This window comes from Peromyscus californicus, unplaced genomic scaffold, assembly GCF_007827085.1.
Source record: "Peromyscus californicus insignis strain IS unplaced genomic scaffold, ASM782708v3 Scaffold_5__1_contigs__length_169319896, whole genome shotgun sequence".
In the NCBI taxonomy this organism is placed as follows: Eukaryota; Metazoa; Chordata; class Mammalia; order Rodentia; family Cricetidae; genus Peromyscus; species Peromyscus californicus.
In genome coordinates this window covers 35,008,453-35,032,639 of record NW_026294573.1, presented here as the reverse complement: position 1 = coordinate 35,032,639, position 24,187 = coordinate 35,008,453, and positions in this window count along the sequence as shown.

The window sequence follows — 24,187 nt, the reverse complement described above, 5'->3', positions numbered from 1 at the left end:
CTAACAGTGAATGAATGGGGTTGAGAGCTGGTACCAGCTCAAGTGACTTGGAGGTTTTAAACTCTCCCCCTGGGGCTGGGACTTTGTTCTCAAGTCAGTCCTGGTGAAGGCTATAATCTTTTCTGATCCAGCCAGTGCAAAACCACTTTTCTGGGGGAAGCTGGGTTCCTGGGAGGTTTGTTTCTCTGGTTAGCCCTCTTCTGAAGGTGTCTGAAAGAGTCCTGGATTGGCTTGACTCCTAGAATAGAGTGAGAAAGAATCGAGGAAGGCACCCAAAGCTTTTGCTAGGCCTGAGGCTGGGAAGATTTTCTGGACAGACTGGGAGAGGGGAGAAATGGTTGATGCCTTTTTAAAAAATTTTTTTAAATGGTTTATTTATTTTTACTTTATATGCACTGGTGTTTTGCCTGCCTGCGTGTCTGTGTAAGGGTGTCAGATCCCCTGGAACTGGAATTACAGACAGTTGTGAGCTGCTATGTGGGTGCTGGGAATTGAACACAGGTCCTTTGGAAGAGCAGTCAGTGCTCTTAACCACTGAGCCATCTCTCTAGCCCCTAGTTGATGGTTTAAACTCCAGCCTACCTTTGAATCTGGGATGAGCTAGCAATTGGAGTATGCATTTGTCCAGCAGAATGTTGGCTCAGGATGCTTTTATGGAACTTGCCCTTACTTTTGGAGAAACTTTTAGGAGTTTGGATGTCATTGTGGAGAGAAGTATGGAGAACACTTTTCTTTTTAAATTATTATTTTTATTTTATGTGTATGGGTGTTTTACCTGCATGTATGTCTGTGCACCATGTGTGTGCAGTGCCTGTGGAGGCCAGAAGAGGGGGTCAGATGCCCCTCGCATTGGAGTCATAGACGGTTGAGGCCATTATGTGGGTGCTGGCGATCAAACTCAGGTCCTCCGGAAGGGCAACCAGTGCTCTTAACCACCGAACCATCTCTCCAGCCCTGAGAACACTTAGTTCTTGAAAATGTCTTTTCTGAATGGGCAAGTTTGAGAAATTGTGACATAAGCACATGCCAAGCTCCAGGCTCTTTGTCCTCCCCATTTTCAACTGGAAAAAAACCACGGTCGTAATTGTCTGTACATCAACAAAAGGCAAATGTTGCAGAGCTTGTACACAAGCATTTGCATTATAAAACAGTGCCCTGTAAGTGTGAGCACATTTTTACATATGTTGAAAGTAACTTAAATACCATCAGTTTACAAACAGCAAGTGCCGAGTGAAATACCATCCCACAAACAAATGTTGAGTGGGTTGTGAATACATCTGCTGTTACAATAGGAATATTGAAACCGCAAGGCATAGCTTACATTTTCAGCCCCTGGAAAATTAGAGGCCCAAAATAATGTGAATATAAACAGACATTCTACATATTGTCGGGTTAACTCCATAACCCTAGCAAGGTAAACTACTGAGAGAGCAAAACCAAACATCATTTCCCAACAGCAAGGCATGGTCACCTCCACACCAGGCAGATAATTCACTTCCAATAAAGCTGTTCTTTCCCACTGCGGAAATTCCGAAAGCTGTGGGCACAGAGACACTTTTGGGGGGTTTTGATGTCATTGTGAAGATGTATGGGCTTTTCTGGGTTGCAGGGACCCAGGGCAGCCGGGCTTCCTGGCTGAGCACTGACGTGGGGTTTTTGGCACACTCTCCTTACAGGGACTAGGTCTTCCTTGAAGATGAATTTGTTTCCACAATTTCAGGAAGAGATGTGCCTCCTCCTCCAGGATCCAGTACGGCTTGGCAGCCTGAAATAGAAGTGGACTTTTTCCAGGTAGAGACTAGTGGCGTGACTGTCTGTGAAGGTTCTAGCTGGAGAGACCAGAGTGGGGTGGTGGAAGCCAGCACTTTGAAGTATTCATCTTGGAGACTTTTTTTTCTCCATGAGTGGGTAATGGGGAAGCAAGAAACACCCTCTGAAGGTTGAACAGTTTAACACAGGTTCTCAGTTTACACTGACCAAGCTGTGGTCCTACCATGCATCCTGAATAGGCAGTTTCTGCCACATATTACTTCTTGTGTGAATTCTTTTATTATCTATGTGTGTGTGTGTGTGTGTGTGTGTGTGTGTGTGTGTGTGTGTGTGTGTGTGCGCGTGCGTGCGCGCACGCATGCTGGTATACACGCGAGCCAGAGACCAGAGGATATGAGGTGTCCTGCTATATCACTCCCCACCTTATTGAGACAGAGTCTCTCACTGAATCTAGAGATGGGCTGGTGGCCAGCAAGCCCCAGTCATGCTCCTGTCTCCTCCATCTCTCACGGTGCTTGGGTTACAAGTACATGTGTAGGTACACTGGACTCATGTGGGCACTGTGGGTAGATCAAAGGTTCCTCATGCTGTGCAATAAGTGCTAGCCACCAAGCCTTCTCTCTCTAGCCGTCTCCTGTGATTCCTTTCTTCTTAAATTTAAAAAATTTTACTTTATGCCATAATGCCAGAAGAGGCCTCAGATCCCCTGAAATGGTAGTTAACAGATAGACATGAACGGCCACGTGGGAGCTGGGAATTGAACCTGAATCCTCTAGAAGAGCAACTGGTACTCTTAATCATGGAATCATCTCTCCAGTAACACTGTGACTGATTTTGATTCTGGGTTGTGAAAAAACCTTCTCTTTAGCCCTGTGATTGATTGATTGATTGATTGATTTATTTATAAGTAGAACAAACATAGTTATTAAGAAAAAGCCAGGAAGAACTCCTGAGAGTGGGAGGGGGCTTTAGAGAATGAATACCTACTCATTTGAACCCCCCTCTGCTCCCCTGAACTTTGGAGACAGGGTTTCTCTGTGTCATTCTGGCTGTCTTAGAACTCACTCTGTAAAACAGGCCAGGCTTGAACTCACAGAGATCCACCTGCTTCTGCCTTGCAAGTGCTGGGATTAAAGGTATGTGCCACCACCACGTCCAGCCAGATTTGAATTCTTTTTTTTTTTGTTTTTTTTTTTTGTTTTGTTTTTCGAGACAGCGTTTCTTTGTGTAGCTTTGGAGCCTGTCCCTGAACTCACTCTGTAGCCCAGGCTGGCCTCGAACTCACAGAGATTCGCCTGGCTCTGCCTCCCGAGTGCTGGGATTAAAGGCGTGTGCCACCACCACCTGGCCAGATTTGAATTCTTAAATATCTGGTCTGGTCTAAACATTTGCTGTGTATGCATTTTGCTGATCATGATTTGTATAATTATGATGACCATGCATTTGAATGTTGCAACAGAGCCAAATCTTTACATAAGCTTCTTGGAGCTTATTCTCAGCCCATCTTTGTAAGTTCCCAGACTGGAGCAGGACCGAAGATGACATTTTGAGTGGCTTTTGTCTCACAGAGTTATAGTCAGAGGATTGTGGGGTAGATGACTGAAGTCACAGTTGAGATTTAAATTGCTTTTGGAGAGTCTCTATTGTGTTGTGAACGTGTCTGTGATGTAGGGCAAGTGGAATCAAAGATCATAGAGATGACATCTCTGTTTTTACATAGAGCTTATGGCATAGAGTGAAGAGATGCATGGGCAATTCCAACAGGCCCTCCTGACATGTACTAGTGTCCATAGCAACACAGTGAGATCCTTCAACCCTCGGGATGGAGTTATGTCTTCCTATGGACTGATTTCAAATTTTAGGTGGTGATAGGAAAGACAGACATTCCAGAAATGCTGGTTGTAGTTTTGGCTTTCTTTGTTGTATGTGACTGTTTTCTGTCCTGGATCCCAGAGTACTTGGAAGGCTTAGATCATGGGACATCTGTCATATGCTTGTTTATTTGGGTCTGGGTCTACTTTTCTTCATGTTAGACCATCCTCCACCTTCGATCTGGTCATCTCTACACTCCTTTCTCAGCAACTTGTAACTGGGAAGAAGGAGGACCAGAAGAACACACTGTGGCTGGGGAGGAGCTCATGCTGGAGGGATGAGGGATGAGGGATGAGGGATGAGGGATGAGGGATGAGGGATGGTTGGCAAAGGCCTATTGAGTTTGTATGTCAGATGGAGGGGAGAGAGGGTCTCTCGGGTGAATCTGGCCTTCATTCTTATACCTGTGGAGATGTCCAGGATGAGGCTGATAGTTCCTGGCTGGGTTTCCTCAGTCCCAGAGCAATGAGCCCAATGAAAAGTAGCAATGGCTGGCACTCCTAATGGCCACAACCTACCAGCTTCTGTGAATTTCATTCTTAGCTGGAAGAAATAGCATATTAAGAAAAGATTTTATAGCCGAGCGGTGGTGGCGCATACCTTTAATCCCAGCACTCCGGAGGCAGAGCCAGGCAGATCTCTGTGAGTTCGAGGCCAGCCTGGGCTACCAAGTGAGTTCCAGGAAAGGCGCAAAGCTACACGGAGAAACCCTGTCTCAAAAAACCAAAAAAAGAAAAAAAAAAGAAAAAAAAGATTTTATTTGGGGTGAGAGAGATGACTGAATGGTAAGACTACTTACTGCTCTTTCAGAGGACCTGGGTTCAGTTCCCAGCACCCATAGAGTGGCTCACAACTGCTTGTAACTCCAATTCTAGGATACCCAATGCCCTCTTCTGGCCTATGCAGGCTCCTGCACATACATGGTGCACATATACTCATGCAGGCTCACACACATATGCACAAAAAAAACTTTTCAGGCTGGGCGGTGGTGGTGCACACCTTTAATCCTAGCACTTGGGAGGCAGAGGCAGGTGGATCTCTATGAGTTTGAGGTCAGAGTGAGTTCCAGGATGTCTGTTTCACAGAGAAACCCTGTCCTGAAAAAAAAAAAACTTTTCAAAAAGGAAAATGATTTATTTCAAAAATAGTCCCATCTATCCTACATGCAGGTATCCTATCGGTTTCACCTAATATTAATATGGCACATTTCCCGAAACTTAGGCACCACTGTTGGCAGGCCATTATTAAAGACCATCGTTTAATTCGGAGTTCATCTGTCTTCCCTGTGTCTCTTTCCACAGAACTCCACTGCATTTATCAGTCATGTTCCTTTGGGCTCCTCTTAGCTCTAAGTTCCTCAGGATTTCCTTGCTCAGGTGACCTTGGCAAGTTTAAGGAGCACTGCTCTAATATTTTATAGGATGTCCCTCTACTGGAATTTTCCTGGTTATTTTGGTCATGTTTAGACAGGATCTTTGAGTTTCTGGGAGTGAAGTGGTCACGTCGTATCAGAGGCGCACAGTATCAACACAGTGCTCGTCACTGACTTTGATCTCTTGGTTGAGGTAGTGTTTGTCGGGTATTTTCTCCTGTAAAATAGCATTTCTTCTTCCCCACCGTACTGTACTTACTCAAGGAGTGGGAATTCGTGCATTTCCTCCTGGAGGCTGAAGTATTTACATAAATTATTTAGGATTCTTCCCCCCCACACACACCCCCTCACCACCACCACCCCGGAGCTGAGGACTAAACCCAGGGCCTTGTGCTTGCTAGGCAAGCACTCTACCACTGAGCTAAATCCCCAACCCAGTTTGGTTTTTTTTGTTTTTGTTTTTGTTTTTGTTTTTCGAGACAGGGTTTCTCTGTGTAGCTTTGCGCCTTTCCTGGAACTCACTCTGTAGCTCAGGCTGGCCTCAGACTCACAGAGATCCGCCTGGCTCTGCCTCCCAAGTGCTGGGATTAAAGGCGTGCGCCACCACCGCCTGGCCAGAATTCTTTAATTATTAATTTATTTATCAGCATGTGTGTGCACAAACACACACACTTACATGAGAGAGAGCATGCCAAGGCCCATGGGTGTAGGGTTGTTTTTTTTTTAAGATTTATTTATTTATTATACATACAGTGTTCTGTCTGCATATGTCCCTGCAGGCCAGAAGAGGGCACCAGATCTCAATACAGGTGGGTGTGAGCCACCATGTGGTTGCTGGGAATTGAACTCAGGACCTCTGGAAGAGCAGTCAGTGCTCTTAACCACTGAGCCATCTCTCCAGCCCTCAGATGGTAACTTTTCAAGAGCCAGTTCCGTCCTCCGTCCGTGTGGGTCCTGGGGGTGAAACTCAGGTCGTCAAGCTTAGCGGCAAGCATCTTTGCCTGTGCAAGCACCTCCCCAGTCTCGGGATTGTTTCTATCTACTCAAGCACTCAAGATATCGTTTATTTACAGCACTGTGAACTCACAGGTATTTATTTCGTATTTTGGACTCCAGTCCATCACTATGTGATTTAGTTTATCACTCAGATTCTTCTGGTGTTAGCCTTTGGGTGCTCTTTCAGGTGGCTCCTCTGTCCTTTTGATATTCTCACACAAATGTAGAGTTTGCTATTGTTTGCTCATTCTTTAGTAACAAGGCACTCCAGAGTCATCTAGTGTGCTCCTGTCATAGTCCTGGAATCAGCCCCACACAGAGGTTGGAGTAGAGGACCAGTGGAAGAAAGAGGAAGCCTGGACCATGTGTGTGGCTTCAGGTCCAACCCCTGGAACTTAGAACTAATTATGCCTTATGAAAATAAGAAAAGGTTGGCATGTAATATCAGCAGGTCTCCTTAAAAAGCATCACCTTTTGAGAAAGGCTACTTAAAAGTCAAGTTTCTCCAGAGGAGATTAGCCAGGAAGGGGAGAGATGGCTTAGAGGTTGGATGCATGTTCTTCTGGGCTTGGGAGGCAGGTGGTTTAGAGTTTGGTTCCCAGCACACTTGTTGGGTTGTTGTGAACTAGTAACTCCAGTTCCAGGGTGTCCAGCGCCCTTCTTTGGCCTCCATGGGCACCTGTAGTCACATGCACACACACTCACATAGACAGCACACATATACACATGATCTTTTAAAATAGAAAAAAAAAAGAAGAAAAAGATTAGCCAGAAAACTCTGAGAGAGCAGTATATAATGTGTTCCATCACTATCAGAAATTAAGATGCAGCAGATCTTACTTGCCTGACAAATGTTCCTTTTACAACATAATCTTGACCTTTGTCCCACTGACATGTGGAGTCATGTCTCTCCTTGGGTTTGGATGCGATTATGACTCACTTATAGTCAGAAGAATGTAAACAGTGGCTAGGAGAAGGCTTATCTGGTAAAGCACTTGCTACAAAGGCATGGGGACCTGAGTTAGGCTCTCCATCACCCGTGGGAAGCCTTGGGAAGGCGTGTCTGTGATTCCAGCACTGAGGAGGTGGAAACAGGCAGAACTCTGGTGCCCACTGGCCATAGCCTAGCCAAATCGGTAGGCACCAGGTTCGGTGAGAGATCCTGCCTCAAAAAATAAGATGAAAGGGCTGGAGAGATGGCTCAGTAGTTGAGTCCTTACTGTTCTTGCAGGCAACTTGGGGTTGAGGTTCCCAGCACCCACACGGTGGCTCACAATCACCTGTAACTCTAGCTCCAGAGGATCCTATTCCTTCTTCTGGCCTTCGAGAGCACCAGGCATGAATGTGGTGCACATGCAAGCAAAATGTATATACACATAAGATAAAATAAATAAATCCTTTTTTAAAAAATCAGTGACAATCTCAAAAGGCACTTAAGAAATAAGGTGGGAAGCTTCTAAGAAAGATACATGATGTCAGCTCTAGCCTTCCTGTGCCCCTGCATGAACATGTGCACACACACAAAACACAAACATGTACACACACACACACACACACACACACACACACATCAATGTAGACAGCATGATATGTCAGAAAAGGTAAGGCATCTTCATTCATGGAAGCCCTCCACTGTAACCTGAAACTGCTGTGTAAATAAACAGTCGGAAGCCACCATGCTGTGAGAAAGCCCAGAGAGAGAGAGAGAAAGAGTGAGAGAGAGAGAGAGAGAGAGAGAGAGAGAGAGAGAGAGAGAGAGAGAGAGAGAGAGAGAAAGAGAGAGATGCTTGGCCAGTCCCTGCTCTAGCACCTCCCAATACTGTTTAACTCTGAGTTGTTCTCTGACAATGGCCATCTGAGAGTGGCACTGAACGAACCATCTGAGACCTTCCAAATTCCTGATACTAAGATACTATTAGACAATTGCTAGAGTGAGGCTTGGTGGCACAGACCCACATACAGTCCCAATACTCGGGAGACTGAGCTTCATAAATTCAAAACCTTTCTGAGCTGTGGAAAAAGCTGAAGGTCAGCCTGGGCAATATAAATTTGAAAGTTTTTTGTTTGTTTGTTTTGAGACAGGGTTTCTCTGTGTAGCCCTGGCTGTCCTGGAACTCACTCTGTAGACCAGACTGGCCTCAAACTCAGAGATCTGCCTGCTTCTGCCTCCTGAGTGCTGGGATTAAAGGCATGCGCTGCATCCTCAACCAGACAGGAAAACCAGACCTTTTAACAAAGGTGTCATGCACCCTGGCAACTCTCTAAAAAGAAAAAAAAAAGTCTATATCACCTAGCAAGATAAAGCCCAAGTGTGTTGGAAATTTAAACATATAAAAGTAAATCTGGCCAAAGAGCTAGAAGAAAACATGGGTCAATTCTCTTATGACTTTAGGTTGGGTGGATCTTTCTAAGTAAAATTTACAATTTGCCAATCTTCAATTTACTACAAATTGTTGCAGAATATTTGTTTAATTATGTAGAGATGTGTTGCATTTGTTATGCCCAAATTCCCAAATTATATATAATTTTACTTTGTTAAGGTTAAAACCTTTCGTTTTGGAAAAAAAAAGAAAAGGAAAAGAAAAGGGGAAGTGCTGTGGGATGGTCTGTATGTCAAGTGTGTTGCTGATTGGTCAATAAATAAATCACTGATTGGCCATTGGCTAGGCAGGAAGTGTAGGCGGGACAAGGAGGAGAATAAAGCTGGGAAGTGGAAGGCTGAGGCAGAGAGACACTGCCAGCCGCCATGATGACAAACAGCATGTGAAGATGCCGGTAAGCCACGAGCCACGTGGCAAGGTATAGATTTATAGAAATGAATTAATTTAAGATATAAGAACAGTTAATAAGAAGCCTGCCACAGCCATACAGTTTGTAAGCAATATAAGTCTCTGTATTTAATTGGTTGGGTCTGAGCGGCTGTGGGACTGGCAGGTGAGAGAGATCCGTCCTGACTGTGGGCCAGGCAGGAAAACTCTAGCTACAGGACACCCAAAGCCAGAATTCCACTCATCTCTGTGAACATGCACTGAGTGATGCAACATGGTCTTTTGTGAGCCTTCTTCTTGTTGTTGTCTTTAGAATTGTTTTAATTTTTAAAATTCGTGTGTGTGTGTGTGTGTGTGTGTGTGTGTGTGTGTGTGTGTGTGTGTTATGTGTGTGCAGGTGACCATGGAGTCAGATGAGAGTGTCAGATCCCTTGTAGCTGGAGCCACCAGATGTGGGTGCTGGGAACTGAACTCTGGCCCCATGGAAGAGTAACAAGAGCGCTTAACCTCTGAGCCGTCTCTCCAGTCCATTGTGTACCTTCTTGGACTGTCCTTAGGACCTTAACCTGCTTGTAAGCATACAAGGGAATATTTTCCATGTAGAAAAGCCACCCAGTTTTCCTAGTGGTTGAACCGAGAGCCCTTTGGGTGAAGTTGTGATGCAAATTATGCAGAAGAAAAAGACTATTGAATTTTGGGCTAGAAACTGTCAGGGAGAAAGAATGGTTCTCTCCAAATTACCATCCCAAATTGGCATCCAAGGGCTTGTGGATGCGGCTCACATGAGCTCAGATGGGGTGAAAGCCTGGGTCCCATCCTGAGCACCCCAAAACAAAGCAAGATTGACAGCGATGCCTCTTCTGAACTGGGCCAGATTGGTTCTCTTCTGTGTTAGTGGAGACTCCGCCTAGGCAAACCTGCCTGGCATCTGTGCAATTCATTTGAATAAGAAATGGAGCAAGTGTCACGTCTCCACTTCTGGGAGAAGCTGAGGTGCACTGACTCTGTAAAGTCCATATGGGAAGCTGAACGCTGCTCTCTTCTGCCCTGTGATTTTAAAGGACATGGATAGCTCCCCTGGGTCTTTTCCCCCCTCTGTCCAATCACATTCTTACTTTCTTCTAAAGCATGACCTTGTGTATCAGCTTCTAGACTATTTTGAAAGGTATTTAAGATATTTGTTTGTGATGTACAAACCCAAAGGTGATGTTTCTGAATAGCCCATCCTTACATTAACTCACACTCTCTCTCTGGCCTGGAGGTGGTGGCACACATCTTTAATCCCAGCACTCAGAGGCAGAGGCAGGTGGATCTATGAGTTTGAGGCCAGCCTGGTCTACAGAGCAAGTTCCAGGACAGCCTGGCCTGTACAGAGAAATCCTGTCTCAAAAACAAAAACAAAATTCTGTATGTGTGTACTAATGGCCACAACTGGTGTGTGTGTTTGGTGTAGGGAAGGAGGCTGTGCTGGGAATGAACCCAGTACTTCATGCATACTGTGTAGTGCTCTATCTCCATGCTACATCCCCAGTCCCACAATTGCTTTTTGAGACAGGGTTTCTTCATACAGCTCTAGCTGTCCTGGAACTTGATATGTAGACCAGACTGGCTTTGAATTCACAGGGATCCATCTGCCTCTGCCTCCCGAGTGCTAGGATTAAAGGCCACCAATGCCTGGCCCACAAACGCATTTTGAAAAGCCAGGTAAATGTTGCCTAAACAACTTTATGAAATTAACTTTACGGTTACAATTAGCAACATGTTAACCAGATGCTTAAGTGCTGTTTTGGCCTGAACAATCTACTTTATAAAAATAAAGTACTTTTCATTGTTGATCAGCAAAGAAAGGGGAAAACATTCTTGTGAGATGAGGAAAAAAAAGAAAGTAATTCCCAAGTTCTTTTGTTTTTTGGTTAATAATTAGTAACAGCGAGATTTTCCCTTAACCTCAAGAAGCAACTGAAAATATAACACCATTGGAAAATGAGTTTTGTTTGTCTTCCAGGAAATAACTATAGAGAGAGGAAGTTTGCTAGCAAATGTTCTTGGGACACCAGGCTGAGGCTGTGTCCTGAGGTTAGCAAGGGAGTGAGTGTGGACTGAATGTGTGTGTGTGTGTGTGTGTGTGTGTGTGTGTGTGTGTGTGTGTGTGTGTTCATTCTGGTCTGAAAAGATGAGGCAGGTGTTTGTGACAAACTGTGATGAGGACTTAGACTACTTGAATCCATTGTGTGTTTTTCCTTGGGTGGGGCGGGGGGAGAAAGCAAGCAAGCTAAAAACAAGCCTTCATTTGAAGGAAGCCCTAGTTAATTCAACAAGGCATTGAATGAAGTCCCTATTCTACAAAGTGCTTGACAAAGGCTGTTTGGCTCTGGGAGTCTTCTGAGGCTGGAGGCTGAAATCAACACCCACAACAGGATTCTACCAGTTTGCCTGTCAGAACCAATTCACAGTGCTGGGGGTTAAACCTGAGGCTTGTGCCTAGGAAGCACACACTCCATGTTGGAGCTTCATCCTTAGCCTTTGAGCTCTTTGGGACAGAATCTCCGTAAGTGCACCCGGCTGGCCTCAAACTTTGGATCTTCCTGACTTGCCTGCCCGAGAGCTGGGATTATATCAGCCCAATATAAAGCATAATATGCTTTTATTGACCTTAGTTGGAATAAAGTTTACCCAGTAATACAAACAGTCTGATGCTAGAAGACCAACAGACCTTGGGTGCCACAGCTAACAGGTCCTGGGTGTTTACAGGGTCAGCATGACCTCCTGGCAGGATAGGAGGCATTCCAAAGAGATTTTCTCCTCCCTTTGGCTACCTGTCTACTAAATTTTCCTCTCGGAATCCCATGCTAGTGGGAGAGGAAGGCTAAAGCCGTGGTAGAAGCCAGAGGAGGACCTTGTCTCCCAGAGACTTCACACATCTTAATTTTTTTTCTCTTTTTAATTGGGGTTAGAGAGTTAGCTCAGTGGTTAAGAGCACTGACTTTTCTTTCAGAGAAAAGTGGTTCGATTCCCAGCATCCACATGGCAGCTCACAACTGTCTATAACCCCAGTTCCAGGGGATCCAAAACCTTCTTCTGGCCTCGGAAGGCACCAGGTGTGCATGTGGTGCACAGACATGTACGTGCAGGTAAAACCCCAATACACATAAAATTAACATAAAAATTGAAAACGTGTATTTAATTTATTATTATCAGTGGGGGGGGGCGGGGGCGGCATGGCACATGTGTGTAGGTCAGAGGGTCAATTTTGGGGGTCGGTTCTCTCCTTCCACCGTGGGCTCTGGGGATGGAACTCAGGTTGTCAGGCTCGCAGGGCAGATGCATTTACTCCCTGACCTGCTTCACTGGGCCCCAGAACTCACACAGTTCTGACAGCTTACTCCACCACCTTGGAGGACAGACTGGAGCTGAGATGATGACAATGTCAGACCACACCTTGACCAGACTCCTGCATTCTAGGCACCTCTTTCCTCTGTTCAGACCTAACCCTCCTGTCGGCGCCCCCACACAGGACTCCTTTCTCTGTCTTTTCAGTGTGGCCTCCTAGGATAAAACTTCCCCTGCTTTTACTATTATCTCCTTAATTAGAGTGTTAGGGACTGGTGTGTGTGTGTGTGTGTGTGTGTGTGTGTGTGTGTGTGTGTCTAGCTTATTGGGACTGCCAAAGCTCAGACTCGTGCCTTAAAACTCCAGTGATGCTGGAAGAGGTGGAGTTTACACCTCGAGGACTCTCGGTCACCTGAGGTGGGGTTCATTTTTTTATTTCTCAGATGAGGAAGCAGATGGTCCTCAGTTTATATGTAGTGAAACAGCTTTGACCCCAGTGCTTAAATCGACGGCTAAGAGTATAAGTAACTGTGCAGTAGGCCTGTTAGATGCTGCTCTGTCCACAGGAAGCGGGTTAGAAGTCTGCCAGCATTCACAGGAAGGCTACTACCTTCTGCACAGGTCACCCCCCACCTCAGCTCATAATGATTTCAGAAGACCAATTCCTATAAACCCAGAAAGCATGGGAAATTTTAGTCTTAAAACAACAACAACAACAAAACAATGAATTCAGCTCTGGTAGGGCGGAGTGAGGCCCCCAAGAAGGCAAAAGGCAGACCGAGAGAGACGGACTGGCAAGAACTTGAAGGGCATCCTGCCTCTAAGTTATACCAGGTCACTCTGAAAACTTGGAAGCAATAGCACCCCATGGCACATGACACAAGTGACCTATTGTCCTTTTATCTCAAACAACAGCAAGCCTACTTAGCATGCAAAGCACATTTGGTGAGGGAATACTGCCACCAGGCCCACACCGGGTCCCTTGCAGAATCTGTATGCTGGGGTGCTTTCTGGTCATTCACTCTTACTTGATCTTGATATGTTGGTTTACGGCAAGAGGTAGCAGCAAGACCACTGGGGTTCACGGCGGTGGTGCAGGGAGATAACGAGCGCTTTGGAGGCAGCTCCCCAGGTCTACCCTTGCCTTGCTCCCCTTTCCCTGCAGGCACAACGATGCTTTGTCTGCCATCTGGCCTTTGCTCCTATCCTGCAGAAGGGACACTTGCTCAAAGTCTGCAACCTCCTGTGCGTGTGGTTGCAACCTGATACAGCACGGGCTTCCTGCGCTCCTGGGGACACCACCTCCTTCCAGGTGTAAGTGGCGCCTGCCACCAGAGGATTTCTGCCTATGAGCTGTCCCAATACTAGTGGGGCTTCAGGTAGACATTCACTTCCCTCCTTTCCTAATGGGCTCGCCATGATTGCAAGAATGCGGCAGACATAACTGGTCCAACCGCTCAGGAGCCGGGGAGGCGGGGCTTGGGGCGGGGTGATATGCTGGCAGCTATGACTAGCTGGTTTACCAAATGTGGCCCTCTATATGGGTTCTTCCCTCAGGGATGTAGGGGGCGGTTCCTGTCAGGACGGCTGAATTCTTCTGCTTTCACTAGGCCTAACTAGTCAAGGGGGAGCAGTGATGTCAAGAAATGCTATACCAGCCAGGCAGTGGCAGCCGCTGGCGGCAGTGGCAGCGGCGGCGGCGCACGCCTTTAATCCCAGCACTCGGGAGGCAGAGCCAGGTGGGTCTCTGTGAGTTTGAGGCTAGCCTGGACTACAGAGTGAGTTTCAGGAAAGGTGCAAAGCTACATAGAGAACCCTGTCTTGAAAAACCAAAAAGGAAGAAAGAAAGAAAGAAAGGAAGGAAGGAAGGAAGGAAGGAAGGAAGGAAGAAAGGAAGGAAAGAGAAAGAGAGAAATAAATGCTATACGGTTGCACTGTGCACGTTAAAGGTTTTTGGTGAATCTCATTTATCAATCACCATGGAAACAAATCTCTGAGTTTATCTGTGAAGACCCACATTAACTCTGGGTGGCACTATTCCCTAGGCTGGGGGTCCTGGACTGAATAAAGAGGAGAATGAACTGTGTGTAAGCGTACATTATGCTCTGTTTTCTGACTGGATACAATGTGATCAGCCACCTCCTCTTCCCTGCCAGGAGGGACAGAACTCCCCAGAAATGTAAGCCAAGAGGCCCTCCTTCCTTAAGCTGCTTGTGTCGGGGCATTTTGTAGCATCGAAACAGGTCACTAATACCATCTGTGCTGTTCAGTTCTCTTCCCACGTCAGAGGAGGTGAGGCGGAGCCAGTAACTCTGGATGGAATTGTCTCATGAACCTGGGTGATGAATCTGATGTGGTAACTCCATGAGATCATTTTACTGGAGTTTCAGGGTTGTGTGGCTGGGGACTTCCGAGGCTTAGCCAACCCTTCCTTAGAGCTTCCTGGAACAAAAGGATCTTGGGCTTTGAGAGAGGAAGAAAGTTCCAAAAGCTGTGGTCTTGAAATGTTGCTCTGGACTTGGGTCTCTTGGGGGCTTCACTGGGGAAAGATCCTTTCAGTTACCACAGGCTTTGATTTCTTAGTGATAATCCAGTCAGAGGGCTTCTGGCTTGCTTTCTTCTTTTAAGACAAGCGATAGTACCCTGGCTGGTTGACCTGGAACTCTCAGAGATCCCCCTGCCTCATCTTCCCAAGTGCTGTCTGACATGGTAGGGGCCTCATTTTCGCTCAGCTTTAAGCTCAGTCCTCAGTGGAACTTCAGCAACACTGTGAATGCTGGGACATGCACGGAATGTTGGCCAGGGCAGATCAGAATAGGAGTGAGGAAAGGCCAGCCTCCTCAGAAAACCCTGTGTCATCTTAAAGTTGTTCCCAAGTCCCAGGAAGGCTGGATGTGACTGGACGCATGGAAGCAGATACCTGCCTTCCGACAGCTTCATCCACCGTTCCAAAGCAGCATTACTTAAAAGCAGATCAGAGATCCCTACAAATAGAGTGGAAACTGTGAGTACCAGTTTTGTTTTGTTTTGTTTTGACCTGGAGCCAGCATGTGAGCCCTGTGGAATCCTAGCCATGCATTCATCCAACAGGTTAACCCTGAGCATCGGCTGCCGGTGCCAGGCTGATGTGTATGCCTCTGGCGGGACATACATGTTCACTATTTTGCTTTTACCACCTCCTTAAAGCACCCTGCCAGCGGGGCAAGGTGGTTCAAACCTGTATTCCCAGCACTTGGTTGGTGGAGGCAGGAGGATCAGAAATTCAAGGTCAGCCTTGGCTACATAGTGAATTTGAGGCCAGCCTGCATGGGACCCTGCTTCCAAAAAAACAAAAAACAAAACAAAACAAAACAAAACAAAAACCCCAAAAAACAAAAAACAACCCCCAAAACAAAACCACAACAACAAACCCAGAAACAAGCAAGGGCCTGTCCAGATACTCCAGGCCTATGACTCCCAGATAAGAAGTCATGGCTGCTGCAAGGAGGGGTCAGGTCTAAGGAGAAGGGAGCCAGTGTTAAGTAGGATGCAGGACTTCTCATCTTTTGCGTGCTCAGCATCCATGCTGAGCTTGGAGAGCACTCTGAACTTCCTTTGGGAAATATGATCATGCCTTGGAAAAGAAGCAATTGCTATCTGCCACTCAAAATGACTGTGTGGAATTGAACACCATGGGACGATAGGATGTCTAACTCATCGGTGCCGAGGGAAGTAGCTGGGATGTAACTGGAAAAGGACTGCACAGAGAGCCAGAAGCCTGGGTATGAACTGCAGGTGTTATTGATTAGGGGTGCTTTTAGAAGGCTCTCCTTAGACCCACGGTTCAGAAGGTTAACTACATGCTTCAGATAAGAGTGAAAGCACCATTGTTCTGCGGGCCCCGCCTCAGGACCGAATCATGGTTTGTAGCCTAGGGACTGTCAGTGCAATCAATAATTGCATCCCCAGAGTAACCCTAATTTCTGGGTGTTACCATCCACCCACCTCTTCCTGTCTTCCACATAACTCCTCTCGTACGCCAGTGACTGGCCTTGAAGTGTAAGGATCTCACCGCCTTTTCCGTTTTCCCCACCCTCCTCCCTCTGTCCACCATAGTCATTCCCCTGCTGCAGCCAGTACCTTTGCCCCTTTCTCATTTTGTCACCCTTGCCTGGCAGATCCCCAGCCCCGGCTCAGGCCCTTTCTTCATCTTCTCCCCACCTGCTCTTGGAATGGTGGGAGAACAAAACGCAATCAGCCCATGGTAACCTTCACCGTCAACTTGACTGGATTAGAGTCACTGGGTGAGAACACTAGGCTAGGCACGTTTTGTGAGCCTAGGGAGGTTAAACTGGGGTGGGTTGGTCAGGCTTGAGTTCGGGACTAAGAATTCTGGGAAAAGGGAGACGGCAAGTAGAACACTAGATTTCACCTCTCTGCTGCATGGCTGTGGACTGTGTGACCAGAACACAGTATAACCATTGGCTTTCATGCTCCCACCACCATGCGTTCCTACCAGGATGGACAGCGTCCCTTTCTTTAAACTGTGACCCCTCCCCCAATTAATTCTTCTTTTGTCAGGTAGAGTCAGTCATAGCAATGAGGGAAACAGCACAAACAGCAACACCACACCGATCACACAGTGAGCCTGTTCTCTCTCCCTTCCCTGGGATGACCCATTCCCACCCTTCCTTCTCTCCTCCAGTTCAGTCTCTCCTCCCCACCCTTCCTTCACAATGCTTCCTATTGCGCTGGAAAAACAGACACCAGCAAAGAGAGCTGCACCTCCTGTAGCTGCACCTCAGCCCTGGTGTATTTACCTATACAGGTCACCTTCTTCTTGTGACTCAGAGGGACTCTTTCCAAAGCCAGTTCTGTGCACCTGACTCCGCCTTCTCAGGTGACTCCTCAGGGATATCCACCCCCCCCCTCCCTATCATCAAGTTCCTTCCCGTCTGTCTCTCCTGAGCTGTCCTGATCAGCAAACACACATGGTCCCACAGCTCTTCGCCTTAGAAAGCAACAGCTTTTCCTCCATCGTCGGCCCCTTCCCCACGTCTGCTGTTTCTCTGCTCCTGGACAGTAGAATTTCCCGAAGTAGTAGTCTCTGGTGTACTGTTTGCCTGCACTTGAACCCTCCAATCAGGCTTTTGTTCCCAACACACCAGAAAAGCAGCTCTGGTCAAGGTGTTCCGAGACTCCCACTTGCAGCCCATTAACCTAGTTGACTTATTTGCAGCATTTTACAGAGCTAACCAAACCCTGGCCCTGAAAATGCTCAGTTCTCTGGCTGGGACACCCTTGTCACAGGTGTGCCTCTTACCCCACCAGCCACTCGCTAGCTCCACAGTCTTCTGGCCTGCTTCTCCTCCTGTCTTGACCTCTACTCTTGGCACACTTTAGGGTTTTCTCTCTCGCCTGCTCCTTGGCTATCTCGCCCAGACATAAGACGTTTTTGCTGGTTCCATGTTTTGTTGGTTCTCAATCATACATGTTCAGAACTGCTACATCCAGACGAGTTTGTGCTCTGCATACCGTATGTGATACTGGGATGTCTGTCAGGCATCCACTGTGCCCCAGACCAAGGGTCCTGTGAGGACAGGTTCTCCTTATCCTGTCCACCACAGTCTTCCTGCTTTGGGTAAACGGTACCTTTAATCTTCAGGATGAAATTCTTTATTTCTGTTATTTTGTCAAATCCAAAATCCAATAGGCAAATCTTATTGACTTCGCCATCAAGTTATATCCATAATCTGAAGATTTCTTTACTTCCTCCTGGCTTCCACGAGGCCATATCTACTTTTTTTTTTTTTTTTCTTTTTTGGTTTTTCGAGACAGGGTTTCTCTGTGTAGCTTTGCGCCTTTCCTGGAACTCACTCTGTTGCCCAGGCTGGCCTCAAACTCACAGAGATCTGCCTGGTTCTGCCTCCCGAGTGCTGGGATTAAAGGCGTGCGCCACCACCTCCCGCCATATCTACTCTTGCTTAAATGCTCGCATCAGCTTTCTAGCTGGCCTCCCTGTTTCTACCCTGGCCTCCTCAGGCCCAAACTGCAGTGAATGGGTCCCTTCAGGAGGAGTAGACCATGTGTCTCTGGGGCAGTGACACTCATTTTTCTCCCCTTCCTTGTCAACTCCATCCAGCAGCATCCTTCCTGTTGCTTGAGCTAGCCAGCCACACTCTCTGCTGCTCAGTACCCACCATGGCTGCTTTTTCTTCCCCCAGATACTGACACGATCATGGTCTCATTTTATCCAACCTTCCCTCTACAGTGAGTGTTATGGTTTGAACCCGAAATGTCTCCCACAGTCTCGTGTTTTGAATGCTTGCTCCCCAGCTGGTGATAATATTTGGGGGAGTTCTCAAAACTTTGAGGAGGTGGGGCCTAACTGGGAGGCCCCTGGGTTACTGGTTCTGGAGAGTGTGTTATCCCCGCCCACTTCCTGTCGTGCTCTCTACTTGTTGGCCTATGTTGTAAACAGCCTCTGCTGCATTGGTCAGCTGCCATGAACTGTCTCCTGAGCCACGCCTTCCCTGCCATCATGGACGGAAACCCTCTCAAACTGCAAGGCCCAACCAGCCCTCCCCTCTTGAAGTTGTGTTTGTCAGATAAAGTGGTCACAGTGGTAGAAAAGTAATTAATTTTAAAAAATTAGAAATTGTGGGCCAGCAAGATGGCTCGCCGGGTAAAGGGACCTGCTACCAAGCCTGATGAACTGAGTTTGATCCTCAGCACCCACATGGTGGAGGGAGGGAGCTGACTCTATCAGGTTGCCCCCTGACTTTCACAGGCTTGCTGTTGCACGCGTGTGTGCCCATGTGCACAAATTTAAAACTAAATAAATAAACACAATGTAATAATTGTTGTTAAACGTTTTAAAAATTTGTATCAGAAGTGGGAGCACCACTCTCCTTAAATCTAACTATGTGGCTTTAAGGCCTTTGGAACTGGTTTTGGGAAGGAATTTGGAAGGAATTTGGTGGGGTTTCAGAAGCTGGAATCCTGGCGGCAGTGTGGACAATAAAGGCTTGTACTCATGAAATTTCAGATGCGGACAAAAACTCTACCGTGAATTAAAAAAATTATTGAATCGTATTCTTTCAATGCACAACTTTTATGAGATTTTTCAAGAGCATTTGAATCAAGATGTTGGGAATAGGTTCTGTATCAGTTACAAATGATTAGATATTATTTTAACTTAGTAAATACCATACAAATTCATGTCAGGTAATTTTCTAAACATTTGAAGCCATTTATAAGAAGAATTACTGGGCTGGAGAGATGGCTCAGAGGTTGAGAGCACTGGCTACTCTTCCAGAGGTCCTGAGTTCAATTCCCAGCAACCACATGGTGGCTCACAACCATCTATAATTCGATCTGGTGCCCTCTGCATACATAATAAATAAATTAAAAAAAAGAAAGAATTTAAAAAAAAAAGAAGAATTACTGAATGATTTGCATGTGCTATGTTATTAACTAATTTATCTCACCCTTTCCTGCTACATTCTGGTAAAGGATTTGTTTGTGTTTTTCCCTGTATTCTGGAAAAATGAGTGAGACTGAGTTCATAAATAATGAACTAGTTAATTTGGCAGAGAACATTTCAAGGTGGCAAAGCATTCAGGCTGTAGCATGGTTATTGCTGACTGATTTTAGTTTACAGTGAGAACTGGGAACAAATAGCAGAGGGTGGGTAGGGAGTGAAAACTTGTACTTTGTCCCCACCCCAGAAAAAAGAACTTATTTAGAGTTGTGGGTAAGGAAGCTTCCTCTTATTATTATTAGAGAGATCAGCACCATTAAAGAGAAGCTGTGGCCAGGTATGGTGTTGCACACCTTTAATCCCAGTTGTAGGGGCAGAGGCAAAAGGATCTCTGTGCCTGCTCTACATAGCAAGTCCCAGGATAGCCAGGGTTAGAGAGAGAGAGACCCTGGAGAGAGAGAGAGAGAGAGAGAGAGAGAGAGAGAGAGAGAGAGCTGTGAATGCATAGGAACAAAGATGCCTTGGGGACCTTTCAGGAACTGGTGAAACCCTACCTTTCCTTTGAAAATACAGTGCCACCATGTGCTCCACTCTAACGGGTCCATCTAAAGAAGTGTTTTTCCAGGCTTGCCCACCCAGATACTCTGTTGCAACCACGGTCCAATGGGGCATGGGGACTGCTCAGACTGGCAGCAAATTTGGTATCATCCACGTAGTGCTGTGTTATGGAGTTTGCAATCATCCCTAAAGGTTTCAGAGAAGAGCCTGTGACATCAGGCAATGTGTAGGAGTTGGAGTCCCTACAACCTCTCTATGAACCTGTGATAGTGAGTTCCAAGTCATAGTAGAGACACTAGGATGTCGGAGATGCCAGGAATGTGGGTGTCTGCTGAGGAGAGGTGTAGGTACCAAATGGAACCAGACCAAGAGAGAGGCCAATGTGCTATACACAGCAAAAGCCACGGACACAGTACTATCTAGGTCTGTTGGAGCTCACGTCATGATGCCATGTCCCTGGATGTTGGACATGGAGCTATAGAGTTCAATGTTTGCCTTACTGGCCTGGCTTTGATCCTGCCCTTTGGTCTTATACAAGCATTCCTCAATTTTTGAAATGGAATGTTTACTTCATACCACTGTACATTGGAAATTCATAACCTTCTCTTCTACTTTACAGGGAACTCACAGCTAAGAGATTACTTTGAGTCTCAGTAGAGATTCCAGAAAGACTTTAGAATAATGTTGGAAATGTTAAGATTGTGTAGACACTTGAAGTCGAACTGAATTTTACATCATATGATTTTACACCATAGGCCTTTAGGGACTAGGGTGGAACATTATGGTTTGGATGTGAAATCTCTCTCCTAGGCTCATGTTTTGAATGCTTGGTCCCCAACTGCTGGTGTTAGTTAGAGAGTTCTCCAAAGCTCGGGAGGTGGAGTTTACCTGGAGGAAGGTTTCTAAGGCAGGTCCTTGAGGGTGCGTCATTGCTGCCCACTTCCTACTTTAATGTCTGCTCCTGGGTCCACCTTGATATGAACAACCTCCACCACCCTACCCCACCCCCATCATGACTTGAACTACTGGCATATCCTCCCCAACCAGGATCCACTGAAACCATCTGAAACAGTGAGCCAAAGGAAGTCCTTCCTCCTCTGAGTTGTTTCTGTCGGGGTTCTGTGGTGATATTTTATTTGTGTTCTAACAAATAAAGCTTGCCTAGAGATCAGAGGATAAAGGCAGCCACTATATTATATAGAGAGGTCAGGCAGTAGTAGCACACGCCTTTAATCCTAGCATTCGGGGAGGCAGAGATTCATCTGGATCTCTGTGAGTTCAAGGCCACACTGGGAACAGAGCCAGGCAGGGTAGCACACAAGCCTTTAATCCCAGCACTAGTTAACCATAGAGGTCTGTACAGACAGACAGGAAGTGATAGAGGTGGGTGGAAAGAGGAAGTGATGTAGCTGGGCAGAGAGAGAGGAAGTAAGATGGCAGGGCACAGAAAGGTATATAGGTGTGAGTATACAGGAAGTAGCTCTCTTGGGCTGAGGATTTCCTAGCAGTAAGAACTTGTGGCTTGGCTTGTTCTGTTCCTCTGATCTCTCAGTTTTCACCCAAATACCTGGCTCCCGGTTTTTTTTTTTTTTTTTTGTTTTGTTTTGTTTTGTTTTTATTAATAAAACTGTTTAGCAGTTTGAGTTACAGGGTTCTGGTCACAGCAACAGTAAAGTAACTGTCACAGTGAGTCAACTCTTCCTGACTTTCTGAAGTCATGGCCTCCTGCCATGCTCCCATGAAGCTGTTGCATGAAGCTCTTTTCTTTATTTTTAAGTATTTACTTTACATGTACGGTGTTTTGCCTGCATGTATGCCTGTGTACTAGGTGCATCCCTGGTCCTGTGGAGGTCAGAAGAGGTGTCAGATCCCCTGGAACTGGAGTTATGGATGGTCGTGAGTTACCGCATGATTGCTGGGAGTTGAACCCAAGGCCTCTGCAAGCACAGGTGTTCTTAACCACTGAGCCATCTCTCCAGCCCCTGGTTTACTTCCCTCATAGCACTCACCATTATCTGAAATAATCTAATTTCTTTGCTGGTCTGTTGTCCATCACTGCTGTGAAAATATGATGGTGGTAGCTTGCAGAGCTTCCTCCATGCTTGCCAGGCTGTCTACGGAAGGTTGTACTGCATCAGAGCTCCTGGCTGAAGAGCCAGTGGGGTTGCTGTGTATTTTGCTGATTGGGTGGCTGTGCCTCTGTGGTGTGCATTCAATAAATATTCTTGGAATAAAGGACTGATGTGGACCACTTGCTTATTTCGTCTGCCAGGACCTCCTGTCAGTTCTCTTCTCAGAGTCTCATTGTCTTCATTTGGTCAGGGGATGATTAACATCTGCCTCATAGGATGGTTATGAGAACCAAACGAACTAGCCCTTTCAAAAGTTGGCACAGAGCTAGGTGTGGTGGTAGCATGCACCTTTTATTCCAGCACTCGGGAGGCAGAGGCAGGTGGATCTCGGTGAGTTTGAGGTCAGCCTGGACTACATATAGTGAGTTCTAGGCCAGCTAGGGCTGCATAGTGAGACCCTGTCTAAATAAAGTAAATAAATGTATGTGTCACAGATATTATTACATCTATACAAACTATCCAGAAAAGGCAAATCCACAGAAGCGGAAAGATCGGGGTCTACGGGAACCTGGGGCAGGGGACAGGAAGAGCAGCTGCTTGCTAGGTAAAGATGTCCTTTGGTGTGAGAAAAGTCCCACGATGACCATAAGCGCTGCACAGCATTGTGATCTCCAAGGCTGCGCAATTCCATGCTTGTGAACGGCTGACCACTGAGGCCCTGAGAACTGGGTTGGTTATGTTACAGAAATATCTCCATTTAAAAACAAGCGATTGGGATGGGGCAGCAAACAACAACAACAACAACAACAAACAAATAAACAAACACACATGGTGCCTGGAACACGGTTGGTGTTGATTAGGTGTCAGTGAATGACTTCTTTTTTTTTTTTTTTCAAAAATAAAATACAACCCACTTTTCCTGGTGCCTCCTTGTCCCACCTATGATGACAACTATTTCCTTCTTCATTCCTCATCTCAGGCTTTCCATGTTGTCTCCCCCTTTCATGGGATTCCTGCTTTTCCTCAGCCTGCACCCCAATCCCTGCCCACACCCATCTTTCTCCCAGGCTCCTCACCTGTCAGGTCCCAGTTCATTAATTGATTTCAGAAATATTCATCGTTATCATTACAGATATTGGGGATATGATGATAACAAGATAATAATAAGATAATAAGATACCATATCACAGCTCAGAGCTCACTGAAAGTTTCCAGAAAGAAACCACAGCACTGGGTTGTGGGAGCAAAGGGCCAAGGCAGTAGAGGGGTGTGGTGATATTGTGTCCCCCAGTTTATTGTGCACCCTAATAAGCTTACCTGGGGTCAGAGAACAGAACAACCACTAGACAGACATAGAGGCCAGAAAATGATGGCACACATGCCTTTAATCCTATCACTTGGGAGGCAGAAATCCATCCGGATCTCTGTGAGTTCAAGGCCACACTGGAAACAGCCAGGCATGGTGACACATACCTTTAATCCCAGCACTTGAGATCTCATGTCTTGCTTGGGAAAGACACATGCCTTTAATCCCAGAAAGCGATGGCAGGAAGTAGAAAGATATATAAGGTATGAGGACCAGGAACTAGAGTCTTTTAAGCTTTTAGGCTTTTAGCAGCAGTTCAGCTGAGATCCATTCGGATGAGGACTCAGAGGCTTCCAGTTTGAGGAAACAGGATCGGCTGAGAAGTTGGTGAGGTGAGGTTAACTGTGGCTTGTTCTGCTTCTCTGATCTTTCAGAATTTACCCCAATACCTGGCTCCCGGTTTTGTTTTTTGTTTTTATTTAATAAGACTGTTTAGCAATTTTTCTACAGAGGGGAGAAGAGGACGCATCACCCAGATTAGGGAGTGGCAGGGGAGTTCGGTCTAAAGCGTTCCCAAGCTGGGACCCTCGAAGCGAAGAGCCTAAGAGGAATAATTTTCTGGGGAGAAGCTGGAGATAGATGTGGGGCAGGAGTTGGAAGTGTCGGTGGGGAAGCCAGGGT